Source organism: Gopherus evgoodei, chromosome 3 (genome assembly GCF_007399415.2).
Source record: "Gopherus evgoodei ecotype Sinaloan lineage chromosome 3, rGopEvg1_v1.p, whole genome shotgun sequence".
NCBI lineage: Eukaryota > Metazoa > Chordata > Testudines > Testudinidae > Gopherus > Gopherus evgoodei.
In genome coordinates, this window is record NC_044324.1 from 13,487,479 (window position 1) to 13,504,995 (window position 17,517).

At 48.0% G+C, this 17,517-nt stretch overlaps 1 protein-coding gene across 1 annotated transcript in view; it reads left to right on the top strand.

Moving 5' to 3' along the window:
• The window catches only part of LOC115648033 (bifunctional epoxide hydrolase 2-like), a 72,352-nt gene that overhangs the window by 802 nt on the left and 54,033 nt on the right, over positions 1-17,517 (top strand). The window lies entirely within an intron of this gene.

Below are 17,517 nucleotides of genomic sequence, written 5' to 3' on the forward strand. Positions count from 1 at the left end.
TTCCTGAGACAGGCTGCTTCTCAGTGTTTTCCACTCAGGGATTTCCCACAAACCTCTGTTAGCCTGACTTTGGTCAGGTTGGCATACCCGGTTTTGTCTGCTATATCTTTATTCAGGCCTAACATTGTGTTGAAGGGTATGTGGGGGATTCAAAGCGCCCTTGTACCTAGGGGGGTGATGGGCATTTGGGGGTAGGGTTCAGAGCATCATGGGATAGTGGGGGTTCAAGGTGATTATGTACCGTAAGGTGAGTGTGTGTACCAAGGTTCAAGGCACCTGTGTACTTTTGGGTATGGGGGGGGAGTTCAGGTCACCCATGTATTTTGGGGTATGGGGGGTTGCAGGGCGTGTGGGGGCATCTCCTGTGAGAGGAGCAGCTGGACACGTGGGAAGGCATGTGGTATTGAGTTTTCACAACACACTACAAAGAGGTGATGTGTGTCCAGTGAACAGTGGGCCAGATTGCAAACCCTTTCCCACTCTCATGTGTTCCAAAAATCAAAGTTTGGCTTAAAAATCATGTGACTTGAAAAACAGAATAAATATTGGGGGAGTTATCTGTATTCTGGTGTCGCTATTGAAGGTCATATTTTCAAGCTTTTCGGTGTAATCATGAGGGCTAGAAACTTTCGAATGAAATGAAAACTGAGTGTCTGAAGTAGTCACATGACTCCAGGAGCTTAATACCCATTTTAAACTAATTTGGCTTTTGTTAAAGCATAAAGCACAGAGAAGTCAATCAACCCCTAATCTCCGAGCTGCCTCACTTCACAGCACAGACAGTCATAGATACATTAGAGTTTTTACCGGCACGAGGTTACAGATCAAAATGACTAGGTTTCATTGTCTGTTGGGGGACGTGTTCTCTTCATATGCTATCCCAGCCCTGCACAGATAGCAGTTCCAGCAGACCTTGCTAAGAACAGATTTAAAAATTGTATTAAGATATTTTTTTTAAAAAAGTGAACGGTACAGAGTTTAAGCATAGAAATTTCTGGTTATCAGGGAATAACAAACAGATTATGGAGGGTGCAAAGTTTGGTTTAAGTTCGGGTGACATAAGGATTACAAAATCTGTAATATCGCCTATTGGAGGTAAAAGGTTGATGGGTCAAAGTACGGACATTGAACTATGAGGTATGAAGTTCACAGAGTGGCTATGTTCAGGTGGGGAGTATGAGTGGATATGATGATGAGGATGGATTGACCCCCATTTGGTGAGATTTAACGTTCAGGGAGTTTATGGTTCCAGTTCATATGATCCAGCAGAGAAAGTCTCTTGGTCCCTTTCTCGTAGTCGAAGAACGATGTCACTCTGGCTCACGCCTCCTGGTACTGTCGGTGGCCGATGATGTGCTCGATGTAGATGTCCCTGGATCGTCGGATGGTGTCTGGGACCATGAGGTGCCATGTGAGCCATGCGTAGCGTCAACTGATCCCGCAGGTCCGCAGCACATGCTCATTGCGGGGGTCCCAGGCGCCCAGAGGTCCGAGGATCAGGGCATCCATCTGCACCTCATAGCAGATTTAAAACTTGTATTAAGATGTTTTTTAAAAAAAGTGAACGGTACTAGTACTATCCAGAAAGACCACAAACTGGGTTCGGTGACAAAGGCGCTCGACCAGGTTCACTGTTGACGAAGCACAGTGCTAATGCCCTGGCCCTGTCGTTATAGGTACACTAACGTGTGTGTGCTCACGACAGTGGTACCTGCTCAGTGAGCAGCGGGAGTTTTGGCTGCCTCCTTAGCTGGACAAAGGTGCCCTTGCTGCTATTTCTCTTGTACATTCGGGTGGCTGGTTTTGGTTGGCTGTATTCACATAACATAATCTGTAATTAAAGATTTATCTGTGATTTCTGGAGATTTCAGGACAACCCTGCCAGGTTGGCAATCCTATGATACTTTGACATAAACAAGTTATATATTAAGCTTCTGAGGTGGTTAGTTACAAATCCTGCACCTTGTACCCGCTTGTTTGAACAGAACATCTCCATCCGTCATCTTGTCCTCCTGTCTTTGTCTTACCCGGATTGGTGCCAACCTTCTGGAATGTGTTTCTTTGAATACCTGTTGCCTAGTACTACTTAGGCGTGCCTGTTTTTCTGCAACACTAGTCGTGCCTTTGTCAAGTTCATGTACTGGATAGTGAACGTGTAGGCAAGCATCTGCTTTATGACAGGGCTCATAGCCTGGCTTTTGCTGATTTTAGTTCAGGCCTTAAGCTTTGCACTTGGCCCTGTGCTCCAGGCTCGCTCTCTCTCTCTCTCTCTCTCTCTCTCTCTCTCTCTCTCTCCCCTACAGGTTGGAATGTGGAATGATGTGCTGGGAACTGGGTCCCACATTGTTCTCTAACCCCAGGATTTTGGAATGAGAGAACCCATGCCCCAGATCCCCAATATGGTGTGGTATGGATACATATTCTGATATAGGGTTGCCAGATGTCCGGTTTTCAACCAGAACGCCCAGTTCAAAAAGTCCAGTTGGCGGCACAGTGGGGCTAGGCAGGCTCCCTGCCTGCTGTGGCTCCGCACAGCTCCTGGAAGCAGTGGCATATCCCTCTGCTCACTGCCCCACCCCAAGAACCAGCTCTGCAGCTCCCATTGGCTGGGAACCAGGCAGACAGGGCTGTGCTTCCATGTAGGAGACAGAGCAGGTACATGCTGCTGCTTCTGGGAGCCGTCCGGAGCCTGCACCCTGGCCTCCTCCTGCGACTCAACCCCCTGCCCCAGCCCTGATCCCCTTCCTGCCCTCTGAATCCCTCGGTCCCAGCCCAGAACACCCTACTACACCCCAAATCCCACCCTAAAGCCTGTACCCCGTATTACGTTCACTCCCTCTGGGGCACCTGGCATTGGCCACTGTCGGTAGACAGGATACTGGGCTGGATGGACCTTTGGTCTGACCCAGTGTGGCTTTTCTTATGTTTCTTGCTCCAGGTGCCTTGGGAAAAATATCCCTATTCATCCCTTCTTTCAAACCCTTTTTTCTTGGGTTAGGTTAGGATGTACCTGTGTTAATCTTTTGGAGTGTGTTCACACACATCCCCAGTATCTGTTGTTTCTTAGGAGTGTCTGTATTTTGCATCATTAGCAGTGCCCCTGCCAAGGTCGTGTATAGGACAGTAAATTTCTTAACATCTGCTTTAGTCCATGGCCTGACTTTGGTTCAGGACATGGTTTGAATTTGCTGACTATGGTTTGGGCCTTAGGTCTTGCACCAGGCCTTGTGCTCCAGGGTGTGTGTGTGTGTCTCCCACAGCTTGTATCCCAAAGCTCCCAGCTGTGCGTGTTCACGCGCAGCTGGTGAACACTTCACTCGCCGCTAAAATGTAGCCCAGCTCTTGGGATGAATTTGACAGCTGGTTTACAGTGTGCAAATAATCAGCACAGAAAGAAGACTACTGTGTCCAGTTGCAAGTGCAGGGGGATTGCTGCAGTATGTAATTGTATCTGGGTGGGGTAACCAAACATCTCCTGCGGTAAAACTATCTGTCCGAAGGACGAGATAATGAGTGTAACTCGACTTTCTAAGTGAAAAGATTGATCTTCTTTGATTTGGTCACCAGTGCTTAAAGTGAGACTGTTACCAAAATGTCGGGTCCACCTAGCTGAGAGCCAATGACAGCCAGACAGGGATAAGGAAAGGTTACTTTATTCTGCGAAGAAAGGAGAGTTCTGTACCTTGGTACAAAAAACTCTACTCCATACAAAAACCAAGAATCTTTTATACACACTCACACACAGGCTTCGGTCGTGTTAGCATTTGATTGGTAGTTAGCAAACCCTGCACTTCTGCAATCTGCTCAGCAAAAACCCGCTTAGGACCAGCTTCAACTGCCTCAAGACTGATAAGGGAAGACAGTTCAAAAGTTCAGGCTACTGTGTCCGTGAGGTGTCCAATTTCTTCTAATGGTTGCCCGCTATTATAAAGCTACTAGCTATTAGGGAGTTGCTGCTGACTGTCACAGTCCCCCCTTTGGGCCTGATAATCCAAATTGTCAGGCCCGTTATGCAATTTGCGATCAAGCTGGAGGGAGAAATATGGTGTTCTCCTATGGACAGTAGAGCCCTTAGTAACAGCATTGCACAAACATTTTGCACATTGCAACATTACCCAAACAACACATAGAAAGAAAAGAGAGAAAATAATCCATTTGATAATTTTACGGAAAAGGCCAGTAAACCATGACCCAAGGTCTGGAAGGAGGTCCTCAAAATTAAGGGTATGATCAAGAGATACAGTGTGGAAAACAACAGCTGCATCCTTGATGGCCTGCAAATCCTCCTCAATTAAACCAGAGCAATTACTATAAAAACAGCATTTTTCCCCAATGCGAGCACAGGCCCCCTCCATACTTCAGCATTCATGGCATCTAGCACACGCCTATTTTGCAGTGTTACTTCTGCTATGTCATCAATTTCTCATTGTAACTTTTGGAACGCGTCCAAGGAAACATTAGCTGCTTTTTCAAGTTCTGCAGAAATGTTTACCACTCCAGCTCCGCCACCCCCAATCCAGGAGTAAGTCCATGTATAAAGGAATGAAATCCTGTTTGACTGATTACTAGGGGGTTGTCGGCATGTTTAACCCGAGCCCCTTTCAAGGGTGTGAAGAGCTTGTGAGAATAAGTCCCCAGGTTGAGGATTTGGCGTGAGTCCAGTGTGGTGTTTACTTGAACGTCTGATAATACTCTGGCCACACCACACCCGGCCATGCCAACCCGCTGGGAAAGCTTTATAAGCATTATTGCCACTAATAAAATACAGACTGGGGCTCTGTAAATAAAAGGTGAGGGAGCTTCCTGCTAGTCGGTGACGCCAAGCTACCCTAACATCGCGATGTTTGGAGTTGCCAAATACCCTGCCCTGGCACCGCAAATGGGAATGCATTCAAATGTCCCATGGCATGGGTGGTGTTTAAGATACCCTCCCAGTATGTAACAGCAAACAAGCGTGATGTAAAGCTTACTAGCGCCCCCTGGCATTCAGAGATTTTTACAAGGGATGAGTGAGGTGATAAAACGCCAGAGGAGACGTCCATATAATATGCATGGGTCTCATTTATGGAACCCAAGGGAAGGAATGAAGGAAACCACTCCCCTTGATAACGTTCACCTGTCAATTTCCCAATATAGGCCTTTTGAAACTAGCAGGGAGGTCTCTGAGTGTCTACACCAGTTTTTAAGGGGTAAAAGGTCCCATTTCTAACACTAAACCTAAGAGTTTGATCGCAGGCTTTTAAGGGGATGTAATCCAGTTCCTTCCCGGTCCCATCAACAGCTCAAAATATAGGGCCAGCTTATACCCAAACCCAAGGATATCGAAGAGAGGGACTGCTTGGGCCTCCCAGCTATGATACCAAACCTCAGACATTTTCCCATACTTATCAGACCGGTATTCTCCTTTCCACCACCACTCAGCTTTCCGCACCACTTGTAGGGAGAGCGTTTGAGAGGTTTAAAGATACAGCCCACAGTCCTATTCCTTCCTCAGAACGAGTTCGGTGACACAACCAACAGTCAGACAAGTGTCCCAACGTGGCCAGTCACTGAAGAGGTTTAGCCGCTGGGTGCGGGTTACCTTGTACAAGGGGCAGGCTCAGAAATAATAGCCACCGCAGCACCATCTGAAAACCCATAGTCACAAAGTCTCAGGATTTTGTTCGTTGGAACAAAAGCTTTAGTCCCTCAAGAGGTTCAGTTTTCCAGGTATCGTCTGCTTCTGGCTCTTCCGGGTCATGGTGGGAAGAGCTGGCGGTGCTCCCTCGAAGTCTGATGTCATCTGCTTCTGACCTCGGCTTAGGGGCTAGCTTGATTTGGGTGTGGTGGATCCAGGTATCCCGTTCCCTTACTCGAATTGCAGTGTGGGAGGTAAGAAGGACTTGAAAAGGGTCAGCCCACCGGGGTTGGAGAGGCTTGATTTTCCACTCTTTTACATAGACCCAATATCCTGGCTGGATCCGGTGAGCAGGTACATCAGCGGGTAAGGACTGAAATTGGGCTGCATACCTATGAAGAGACATGAGTATTTTAGACTCATAGGTCAGAAGGGACCAATATGATCATCTAGTCTGACCTCCTGCACAAGGCAGGCCACAGAACCCTACCCATCCACTTTTATAACAACCCCTAACCCAGGACTGAGTTATTCAAATCCTCAAAATTGGTTTGAAGACCTCAAGCTGCAGAGAATACACCAGCAAGCGACCCATGCCCCACGCTGCAGGGGAAGGTGAAAAACCTCCAGGGTCCCTGCCAATCCGCCCTGGAGGAAAATTCCTTCCCGACCCCAAATATGGCGATCAGCTAAACCCCGAGCATGCGGGCAAGACTCACCAGTCAGCACCCAAGAAGGAATTCTCTGCAGTAACTCAGTTTCCATCCCATCCAACATCTCCCCGCAGACCATTGAGCAGACTTATTTGGTGATAATCCAAGATCAATTGCCCAAATTAAACTATCCTATCATAACATCCCCTCCATATACTTATCAACCTTAGTCTTAAAGCCAGATAAGTCTTTTGCCCCCACTACTTCCCTTGGAAGGCTGTTCCAGAACTTCACTCCCCTAATGGTTAGAAACCTTCGTCTAATTTCAAGTCTAAACTTCCTAATATCCAGTTTGTACCCATTCGTCCTCGTGCCTACATTAGAACTAAACTTAAATAATTCCTCTCCCTCCCTAACGTTAACCCCCCTGATATATTTATATAGAGCAAGCATATCCCCCCGCAACCTTCTTTTGGCCAGGCTAAACAAGCCAAGCTCTTTGAGTCTCCTTTTGTAAGGCAGGTTTTCCATTCCTCAGATCATCCTAGTAGCCCGTCTCTGGACCTGTTCCAGTTTGAATTCATCCTTCTTGAACATGGGACACCAGAACTGCACACAATATTCCAGAAGGGGTCTCACCAGCGCCTTATATAACAGTACTAACACTTCCTTATCCTTGCTGGAAATGCCTCGCCTGATGCATCCTAAAATCGCATTTGCTTTTTTAACAGCCGTATCACATTGGCGGCTCATAGTCATCCTGCTATCAACCAGTACCCCAAGGTCCTTCTCCTCCTCTGTCACTTCCAACTGATGCGTCCCCGACGTATATCTAAAATTCTTATTATTAATCCCTAAGTGCATGACCTTGCACTTTTCACTATTGTATTTCATCCTATTACTATTACTCCAGTTTACAAGGTGGTCCAGATCTTCCTGAATAGTATCCCTGTCCTTCTCCATGTTAGCAATACCCCCCAGCTTTGTGTCATCCGCAAACTTTATTAGCACATTCCCGCTCTTCGTGCCAAGGTCAGTAATAAAAAGGTTAAATAAGATCGGTCCCAAAACCGATCCTTGAGGGACTCCACTAGTAACCTCCTTCCAGCCTGACAGTTCACCCTTCAATACGACCCGCTGGAGTCTCCCCTTTAACCAGTTCCTTATTTTGAAGGGAAACAACGTATCTGGTCAACTCTTCGTCCCCCCAAGTGGCTAAATCAATCACAGGTCCTGGGTCAGCAAATCCGGTGTATGGCCTGCCGAATAAAAGTTCAAAAGGTGAGAGACCAAGCCGATCCCTAGGGGCAGTTCGAACTGCCAAGAGGGCCAGAGGCAGAGCCTGAAGCCTTTTTAACCCAGTCTGTGCACATATTTTGGAGAGCTTAAGCTTTAAAGTTTGGTTCATTCTTTCCACTTGCCCAGAAGATGGTGGTCTCCAAAGAGTATGTAGAAGCCAGGTGATACCTAGGGCCTTTGCAATGTATTGAATAACCTGGGCAGTGAAATGAGTCAACTGATCAGAGTCAATAGACCTAGGAGGACCAAACCTAGGAATAACATGGTTCAATAAGGTTTTCCCCACTTCCAAGGCAGTTGCTCGTCTAGTTGGGAATGCTTCGGTCCAGCCAGTCAGTTGGCATACAATTACAAGAAGATACGTGTAGCCTTGGCACTTGGGCGTCTCTGAGTAGTCGATTTGGAGCCGTTCAAAGGGTGTATATGCCCATAACCTTGCTCCAGGGGGGCCTTTTGGTTCCCCCCTTGGATTGAATTTTGCACAAATGTCACAGGTGGAAAGGACTCTTTTGGCTTCCTGGAATACCCCAGGGGCATACGAAAGTCTGTTCACAATAGCTGCCATGGCCTCTGCTCCGCCGTGTGTTTCTTGGTGTAGTTTAAATAGGGCAGGCCGCAGAGCAGCCCGGGGCAAGGCTCTTCTCCCATCAGATAGCTGCCACTCCCCCCTTGGTGTCTTAGTGGCCCCTACGTCCTCCCAGCGACTAACCTCTGATGATTCAGGGACAAATGGAACCAGTGTTGATGGGGGAGAGGGTGCGAGCACCATTCAGTTGGTAATATAAGGTTGTAGGGAGGCCGTTTTTGATTCTGCATCAGCCAGTCGGTTCCCACGGACGGTGGGATCATTTCCCTTCTGATGGGCATGCACTTGAATAATGGTAATCTCGGATGGCAGGTGCACAGCCTTGAATAGTTCCAGAATTAAGGGCCCATGTGCTACTTTAGTGCCACCGGAGGTAATAAAACCCCGCTCTGCCCGGAGTTGGCCCGTGGCATGGCAAATGCCAAAAGCATATTTCAAATCAGTATAGATGTTTACAGACTGACCTGCTGCCAGCTCACATACTCAGGTGAGGGCTACCAATTCTGCCACCTGGGCTGAGGTGGAAAGTCCCAGGGGTGCAGACTGTAATACCTCAAACTGGGTAGATACTGCAAATCCAGATATTTGTTGGCCCTCCACTACCCGTGCCGAGCCATCTGTATACAGTTCCAGGTCAGCATTTGGAATGGGCACATCTGAAAGATCTGGTCGAGGTTTTTCCTGATAATGCACTACGTGAAGACAGTCATGTGAAGGCTTATGATCGTTGTCTGGAGAAGGTAACAGGGTCACAGGGTTCAAGGTATGGCATTACTTAATCTTTACATTGGTTCTGGACAATAAAGAAACTTCCAAATGGGTCAGTCTCTGAGAGGTTGAATGCTGAGTGCCCTTTTGGACTAGCAGTAGTTGGACCATATGTGGGGTCCGTAGGACCATCGGATGGTCTAAAGTAACCTTCTCAGCTTGGGGTACCAGAAGGCCAGCAGCAACTACCGCCCGAAGGCAATCGGGAAAGCCTTGTGCCACCGGATCCAATTTTTGGGAATAGTAGGCCACAGGTCGTTCCTTGGGTCCAAAAGTCTGGGTCAGGACACCCAAGGCCACCCCAGTCGCTCATGCACATAGAGAACGAAGGGCTTCCGATAATCGGGGAGCCCGAGGGCTGGAGCTGAGGCCAAGGCTGTTTTAACCTCCTGAAAGGCTTTGACAGCCCCAGAATTCCAGTGCAGGGGTTCCTCGGCACCATGGATTATCTGCTTATAAAGGGGCTTTGCCATTTCTCCAAAACCTGGAATCCAAGAACGGCAAAATCCTGCAAGGCCTAAAAATCCCCGCATTTCACATTTAGTCTCGGGCCGTGGGATGTTAAGGATTGACTGGATACGAGCACTAGATAGAGCTCGATGTCCCGGGGTCAGTACATAACCGAGGTAGGTTACCTGGTCCTTGGCAAACTGAAGCTTTGAAGGAGACACTTAATGTCACTTACCTGCCAAGCAATTTAGCAAGTAAATAGTGTCTGTTTCGCATGTTACCTGATCAGGAGAACAAACCAGGATGTCATCCACATACAAGAGATAGGTGGACCCACCAGGTAGCTTAATATCAGCTAAATCATGTGTCAGGATAGAGGAGAAAATGGTTGGCGATTCAACATATCCTTGTGGTAGCTGAGTCCAAGTTAGCTGTTCTGCCCTCCAGGTCTCTGGATCCATCCATGTAAATGCAAAGATATCCCAGCTGTCCTGATCTAGGGGAATACTGAAAAAGGCATTACACAAGTCTATTACCGAATAGCAAGCAGTACCTGCTGGAATGGCAGTCAGGATAGTGTGAGGGTTAGGTACCACGCTGTGTCTAGCCTGAATGACTTTATTCACTGCACGTAAGTCCTGGACAAATCAGTATACCGGTTTTCAATCTGGATCCGTGTCAGGTTTTCTGGCTGGCAGAATAGGGGTATTGAAAGGAAACTTGGTGCAAACTAGCACTCCCAATGGCAGGAATGTGGTGATAAGGTTCTGGAGGCCTAGCAGAGCTTCTTGGGGCATGGGATACTGACGAATTCAAGGAATTACAATGCCTGGCTTCAAGGTTATACGCACTGGTTCTTTCCAGAGAGTGCCTAAGTCTGTTTTTAAAGTGCCCCATAGGGAGGCTTTTACCTCCTGTCTGAGTCGCTCGGGTAGGATCAGGTCCACAGGCAGGATCGAGTCCTCTGAAGCCTGGGTCAGAACAGCACATAGCTGGCGGAGTTAGTTTTGAGGTAACCGGAGGATGATCCTGTCATCTGAAAAAAAGATCTGAGCATACAATTTACACAATAGATCTCTGCCCAAGAGGTTAACTGTGGAATCCGGAGCTAGCAAAAGGCATGAGAGGCGGAGACACCAGAAATTTCCACAGTAGCCTCCTGCAGCACAGAACAGTCAAATGACTTTCTGCCTATACCCATTACTGGAATACTTTTATTCATGAGGCTTCCCTTCCTCAACTTGACAGTAACGGTGGAGAGAGCAGCCCCAGAGTCCAGAAGACAAGAATAAATGGTTCCACCCAAAGTTAGAGGGACCTGGTGGTCATTGGAGGAACAAACATAAGCGGTCAAATCATTTGAATAGGTGACAGAGGTCGCCGTCATTCCTCACTGTTGTTAACGTCTGTTCTTCCCACAGTCATCTGGTGTTGCAGTGGGTCTGGACGGCGGGGCTGCCGCCCAGTGGGTCGGTATGGGCACTCCCTCTTCCAATGACCAAGCTGCTTACAATAGTTACACATATCTTTGGCGTGTCCTCCCTCCCCCCCCCCCGTCCATTTTAGGTTTCCTCTTGGGGGGTCCCCTCCAAATTCCTTGTTTTTCATTCCCAGCATTTACAAGTGCCGCCAGCATCCTCGCCTGCTTTGTCTCTTGTACCTTCTCCCTTGTATTATACACACGGGTGGCAACGCTTACCAGTTCCTCCAGGGATTTCCCTTCAGTGCTCTCAAGTCGCTGTAGCCGCTTTTTGATGCCCGGGGCTGACTGAGAAATAAAGATAAGCCGGACTGTGGACTTTGCGTCGGCGGTCTTGGGGTCTAGGTTAGTATAGGCACAAAATGCTTTACAAAGTCTCTCATAAAAATCGGAAGGGTGCTGCTCTTTCCTTTGCACAGTATTATGAACTTTTGACCAAGCCACAGTTCTCTCGCCTGCCTATTTGATACCTATTAAAATGCAGTCCCAAAATCTCTTTAGATTCGCCTGGCGGGCCGGATCATTCGGGTTCTATTGGGCCGGATTAGCAAGGGATATAAGGTCACGGGAATGGCCGCCGGCTTCCGCGGCAGCCCGGGCACCCCAAAGGACCTGCTCCTTGTCCTTTGTGCGTAACAAACAATCCAAAAGTTGGCCCACATCTTGCCAATCGGGATTATGAGACTGGAAAATGGTACAGAACTGCCTGTGGACAACATCTGGGTCGTCTCTGAGGTGAGGCGTTGTGGTTTGCCAATTCATAAGGTCCGCTGTGGTAAATGGAACATGAACATGATGGTCCACGACATTCCCTTCTGTCGTTGGAACTGGGATGACCCGGAGGGGTGCTTGAATTAAATTGCCCATGGGTTTCTTCCCATAAACTGACCCCAGTCTAGGGTGGAATGGACTTCCCAAGAGGCTAAAAGACTCTGACCCACTACTTGGCATTCTGCCAGTAGCCGGTTCGTCTACTTGAGCTGTAGTGTCCTCAGTTTTTTCCCAGGGGGGGGTTTCTGTGGTAGGGCTGCTATCTCTGAACCCACAGCTGCAGAGGAAGGTATCGAGCCTGTCCCACCTGGTAGTGCCGCTGCTACCGGTGGCCGAGGTCAAGGACAGTATATGGGGAGATTTTCTTCCCCCAAATCAGCTTTTTTAGGGGCAGAAGGTTTTGGGTATAGAGGGGCTTGAATCTGTATTTTCTTTAAGCGACGATGAGCTTCATCATCCCACAAGAACCAATAATCCATTTGTCCTGGTGCCTGGTTTTCCAGCATCAGGCGCAAAGGAGTTAAGTGAGTTGGAATGTCAAAAGACCCGAACTCGGGCCAGTCGGTACCCAGGGCTGGCCAATCCTGGGTACAAAGCTGCCATAAACGCCTCTTTGACATTTCTTTTTGATCACCGGGTAAAGGCCATTTATTTCACATGTAATCCAAAGGGCTATCCTTAGAGGGTTTCTGCTGAGACCCACCCATCCCCTTTTCTGGCACTCAAACAGAGAATTAAACAGAAAGAAGGAGGAATAATGGTCTAATCCAAAAAATCCAAGCCAGCAATCTCTGTTTACACTGACTGCTACAGGGGACGGAACAGAAGGATCTTAACACGACTTCAGGGCTTCCTCACACGCTATGGCTTCCACCCTGAGGAATTACAAACGAGAAGCTCAGTTCCGCCCACACACCTAACACCCAAAGGTATAAGACAGAAATACGGTAACCAGAATATAACCAGAACCTTATTATTTCCTTATCCTATTAGGTCTCACCTTATCGGAGCACGAACCCCAGGGGCTGCGGTGAGGTGAGGAAGAGGGGCTAAGCACCCCGGTGGCGCCGCTCCTAGTTCACCGCAGCCGTCCGGAGTCCGATATCCGAGCTAGGAGGGTCCCATCTGGGGTCGCCAGAAACTGTTACCGAAATGTCGGGTCTGCCTAGCTGAGAGCCAATGACAGCCAGACGGGGATAAGGAAAGAGAATTTGGAAAACAGTGTTGCCCTAGAAATAGCACATTTCATTTTGTTTCAAGATTGCCTGCAAGTAAGTCTTTCTTCATTCACAGTAACAAAGATCTATCAGTAATGGGTTTTTTTGTGGTAGAACTTTTAACTTGGTACGTCAAGAATCTCTTTCCTTAGCAAAAAAACCTCTCTCCGCTTACATGTTAAGACGCTTCCTTACAAATAAGCGGGAGGTGCCGTTATGAAATAAATTTAATATTAGAAGCAGGGGGTTGTTCTTGCCAGGCTTCTTTTGACAGGTCAACACACAACTCAAACTGTGAAAAGCAGGCAGGGTGGTCAGTCTGCTATTCAGCAAATGCGCCGTAAAGGCAGAAGGTGACGCATGGGAAAGCAGATGAGAGAAGGGCTGACTGGAAATACAACCTTGATAAATACCTGGGAGTAAGTTCATCTCTGGGATCATCACCTGGGAGGAATTTTGCCCCAGCGTCCTAACGGTTAACATAGTCACGGCTGCTTTCATTATCCATGTAACTATAGGCATCTTTTTCAAGGCTTGAAGGGTTAAATTCTCATTACCGCTCTTCTATAGGCACCAATCTCTGAGGTGTAGGAGGCTCACAGAGTTCAGCGGCGCTGCCCTGGGGCCAGAACGTCACCTGAAGGGGGTAGGATGCTGTGCTGAAGCAGCTGGGTTGGGCGTGGCTCCTCTTGCAGTAGCTGGGCTTCTTACTTGGTGTCCGTTCTCAGCACAGTGTTTCCTCTCCTCTCTCGACAAGGCATCTGCATTTCGGGTGAGGAGAGAGCTCGTGGGGGTAGGAGCCTGCCTTGGGCCCAGCCAGAGAGAAGATGTTAATAAAACTCTCACTCACTGTTATGCTGTCCAGTTCACTGTGGTTTGGGGTTTCCGGACAAGTTACTGCTAGCGACTCCCCTTGTAAAAACCGCCATCAAAAATATTTGACTCCAGATGCAGAAAAAGGGGGGGGAACAGTTAAAGCATTTGAAATCTGAATGATTGAGACTTTTGTTGTAACAGTATCCCTCGTTCTTGTTCGCTATGTAGTGTGTGTTGGGGGGTGGGACTCTGCTTGGCAATCTTTTAGATGGGATTAAAGATTCTATTAATTGTCCTCTTTTGGAGGAAGTCTAGTGTTGATGGGCTGGAGTTGTTAGGAGTCGGAGCCGTTTGCTGTAAGACAAAATGAAACCCACACAAGAGTAGCAAAGATGGAAAACGCAGCTTCTGTCTCTGGGGCTGACTCTCATTTGCAGCTTCACTGCTGGAGAAATGCAGACCCAGCACGTGGGTCTGCATTTAAAACCTGGCCAACAGTTCTCAGCCTTGGGCCTTTTGAGATGTTGTCTGGTCAGCTCAGTCTCAGGGCTGAGGCACAGACTGGCGTTGTCTTGGGGGCTGAGCCAGGCTCTGATTACACAGAAGGCAAAAAGAGGAAAGAGGAGCAATAAGATGGAGAAGAAAATGATTTTTTTTTTGTAGTGATGATGGGAGAGAGGTAAGGGGAAACATTAGAACCCAAGTCTCGTATTCGAGATGTTCAGAGTTCAGCTGAATCATCTGGAGGTGGTGATGTCATCTGGCTCCCCCCTGTGGCCCAGGCTGGCCTGGTCTGGTCAGGATCCCTTTCAGGATCAGGACAATGAAGGCCCAGTGGTGTGATGGTGGATTCTGGGGTCCCAGGAAGAGGTGGGGCTGGCAGCCATGAAGATAGAGCTTGCTCCTTCCAGACCAGTCATGTGTTGACTCCCAGATAAACACCCTCTAAGATGAGCTGGCAACCTCTTTGCATCAAAATTAATCATTAAAACACATTTTGGGGACTTTCACTGTGAACATTTCTACAGTCTTTCAGCTCACCAGGAGCCTTGCAGACCCATTAGCGCAGTTCTAACATAAACAGTCCCAGTTTTTACCAATCTGTTGGTCTCTGACTTCTGGTGACGTCGACAGTTCTATGTGACAGGCTGAATTTTCCTGATCATAGACCACTTCAAAGGACAGGCCTCTGTACCACACAGAGCAGAGGTTCTGGGGTTCCACATCTGAGAAGGGGAGCTGTGTATACACCATTCAATGTTCTGTTACCACAGGGTTGATCAGATTGATGGCGGGTGGATGGAAGAAGAATCTGTTAGCCCTATGGTGCAGTAGAATCCACTGGCAGGAGTGTGAAACTCCTGCCTACCTACACCCTAGCAGCCTCTTTGGTTAGAACAGTTGGACATGAAAAAGCAAGTTTTCCAGTCAATATAATCAATGGTTAAAAATTGACGGATGCCAAAATTGGGCGGGGAGGGAGCTTAACCTTAACTTGTCCTCCTGCTGTGCCCCACGGTTCAGAAATCGACACCCAGGAGCTCTAAATGGAGATAAGAAGTTGATTTTGTTAACTTTACATTTTCTGACACGGTTTTTAAATTTTTCATATTATGGTTGGACCCAGACACCCCAGCTGAGATCAGATCCCTGTTGTGCTGGGAGCTGTACATAAGCATGGTAATATAGTCCGTACTCTGCTGCGTTTGCAAGCTAAGTAAATAAGACAAAGGGTAGGAGAAAGGAAGTATCCCCATTTCAGAGATGAGGATCTGGGTCATGGCCACTGAATGCTTGGCAGAGCCAGGAATTCAATATGGATCTCCTGAGTCCTAGTCCAGTTTCTAAGCTATGAGGACAAGCCATCTTGGTACGATAGGCCTGTCTTTCCTCTCAGGGCTTGACTATGACGAATGTCATGCACACACTCTCCTGCCCTGTCTGTTGTTGTTGCCTCACCTTTGGGGAAATGAACAAAGATGAATGTGCTCTAAGATGGCTTGAGCCATTACTGTGTCTTAAGTCTAAACCCTGTTCTGATACCCACTAAATCGTCCCACCCAGGGCTTTGTCAAGCCAGGCCATAGAAACCTCCAAGGATGGATTTTCCACCTCCTCCCTAGATAACCCATTCCAGAGCTTCACCACCCTCCTAGTGAAATAGTGTCCAACCTAGACCTCCCCCACTGCAGCTTGAGACCATTGTTCCTTGTTCTGTCACCTGCCACCACTGAGAACAGCCGAGCTTCATCCTCTTTGGAACCCCCCTTCAGGTAGTTGAAGGCAGCTATCAAATCCCCCCTCACTCTTTTCTTCTGCAGACTCAATAACCCCAGTTCCCTCAGCCTCTTCTCATAAGTCATATGCCCCACTCTGTTAAGCGTTTTCATTGCCCTCCATTGAATTCTCTCCAATTTGTCCACATCTTTTCTCTAGTGGGGGCCCCAAAACTGGATGCAGTACTCCAGCTGTGGCCTCAACAGTGCCAAATAGAGGGGAATAATCACTTCCCAAGATCTGCTGGCAATGTTCCTACTAATACAGCCCAATATGCCATTAGTCTTCTTGGCAACAAGGGCATGCTGTTGACTCATATCCAGCTTCTCTTCCGCTGTAACCACCAGGTCCTTTTCTGCAGATAGGGATAAGGGTGACCAGGTGTCCAGTTTTTGACTGGGCCATTAAAGGTCGGGTCAGTGGTGCTGGTTGGGGTTAAGGCAGGCTAGTCCCTACCTGTCCGGGCATTGTGTTGTGCCCTGACCAGCAGGTCTGGCTCCTGGATGGGGACCATGGGGCTCCATGCGCTGCCCCCGCCCCAAGTACTGGCTCTGCACTCCTATTGGCCTGGAACCATACTCCCTTCCGCACCCCTGCCCCAGCCCAGTGAAAGTGAGTGAGGGTGGGGGAGTGTAGTGAGTGGGGGGTGGGGACTCGGGGAAGGGGGCAGGGTTAGGGTGTTCGAGTTTGTGCGATTATAAAGTTGTCATTAGAGCGGGATCAGACATTTATTTAATGAGAGCAGACAGATTCAAACTGTTAAAGCTTCATCATAGTTAAGATACCAAGTGTCAACATCACAAGTCAAAATATATAAAGTAAATTTCCTTAAATCAAACTCTCCGGTCTCCAGCAGCACTTTTTGTACTATATGTGAGGAAATACTTTACCTCGGTTTGTGCATGTACAGTGAAATTGACACTTACCGATTTAAAAAACGTAATCAAATCTTTCCAAGCGTAGCCATCTTCAAGGATGTCTAAGAACTAAGTGTGGCATGTGGAGGAAGATGATGAAATGGAGCAGGGACCGTGGAAGGAAACATGTCAACAGAGCAGTGACTAGGGGAGCATTGGAACCTATATTGTTTGGGTTGTTGGCAGCCAGAGTGGACAATACACTAGAAAATGTGCTGGAGGGGTTTAGCGTGCTGTGATAAATGAGGTGGGGGAGCTGGACTGGCTGTGATCCGGTTATTTAAACCGTCTTAATGTCAGCAACAAACTGGAGCGGCCCCGCTTGATCTGTGATGCGACTCGCCATTCAAAGGCCTTTGTCCCTTTAGCTCCTGTCACTTCTGATGGGTTTTTTTGATGTGTCGGACTTTCCATTACCTGCTGGATCCTGGCGAGAGGGGAGCCAGGTTTCTGAGAAATTGTTGCTCAAGCCCTTGATAGAACCAAGTCCTCCAAAATGGCTGGAGGGGCTGGAAGGATTAAGCTAATCAGGGAAGATTAAACAAACTGTTGTTTAAGATGTGCATTTAGCTGCTGCTAAAGCAGATGGGATCGGGGCACTTTCCTGAGGGGTTTGCAGGGGGGAGGGGGAGGCATTAGTTTGGGTGGCACAAAACTATTGAGGTG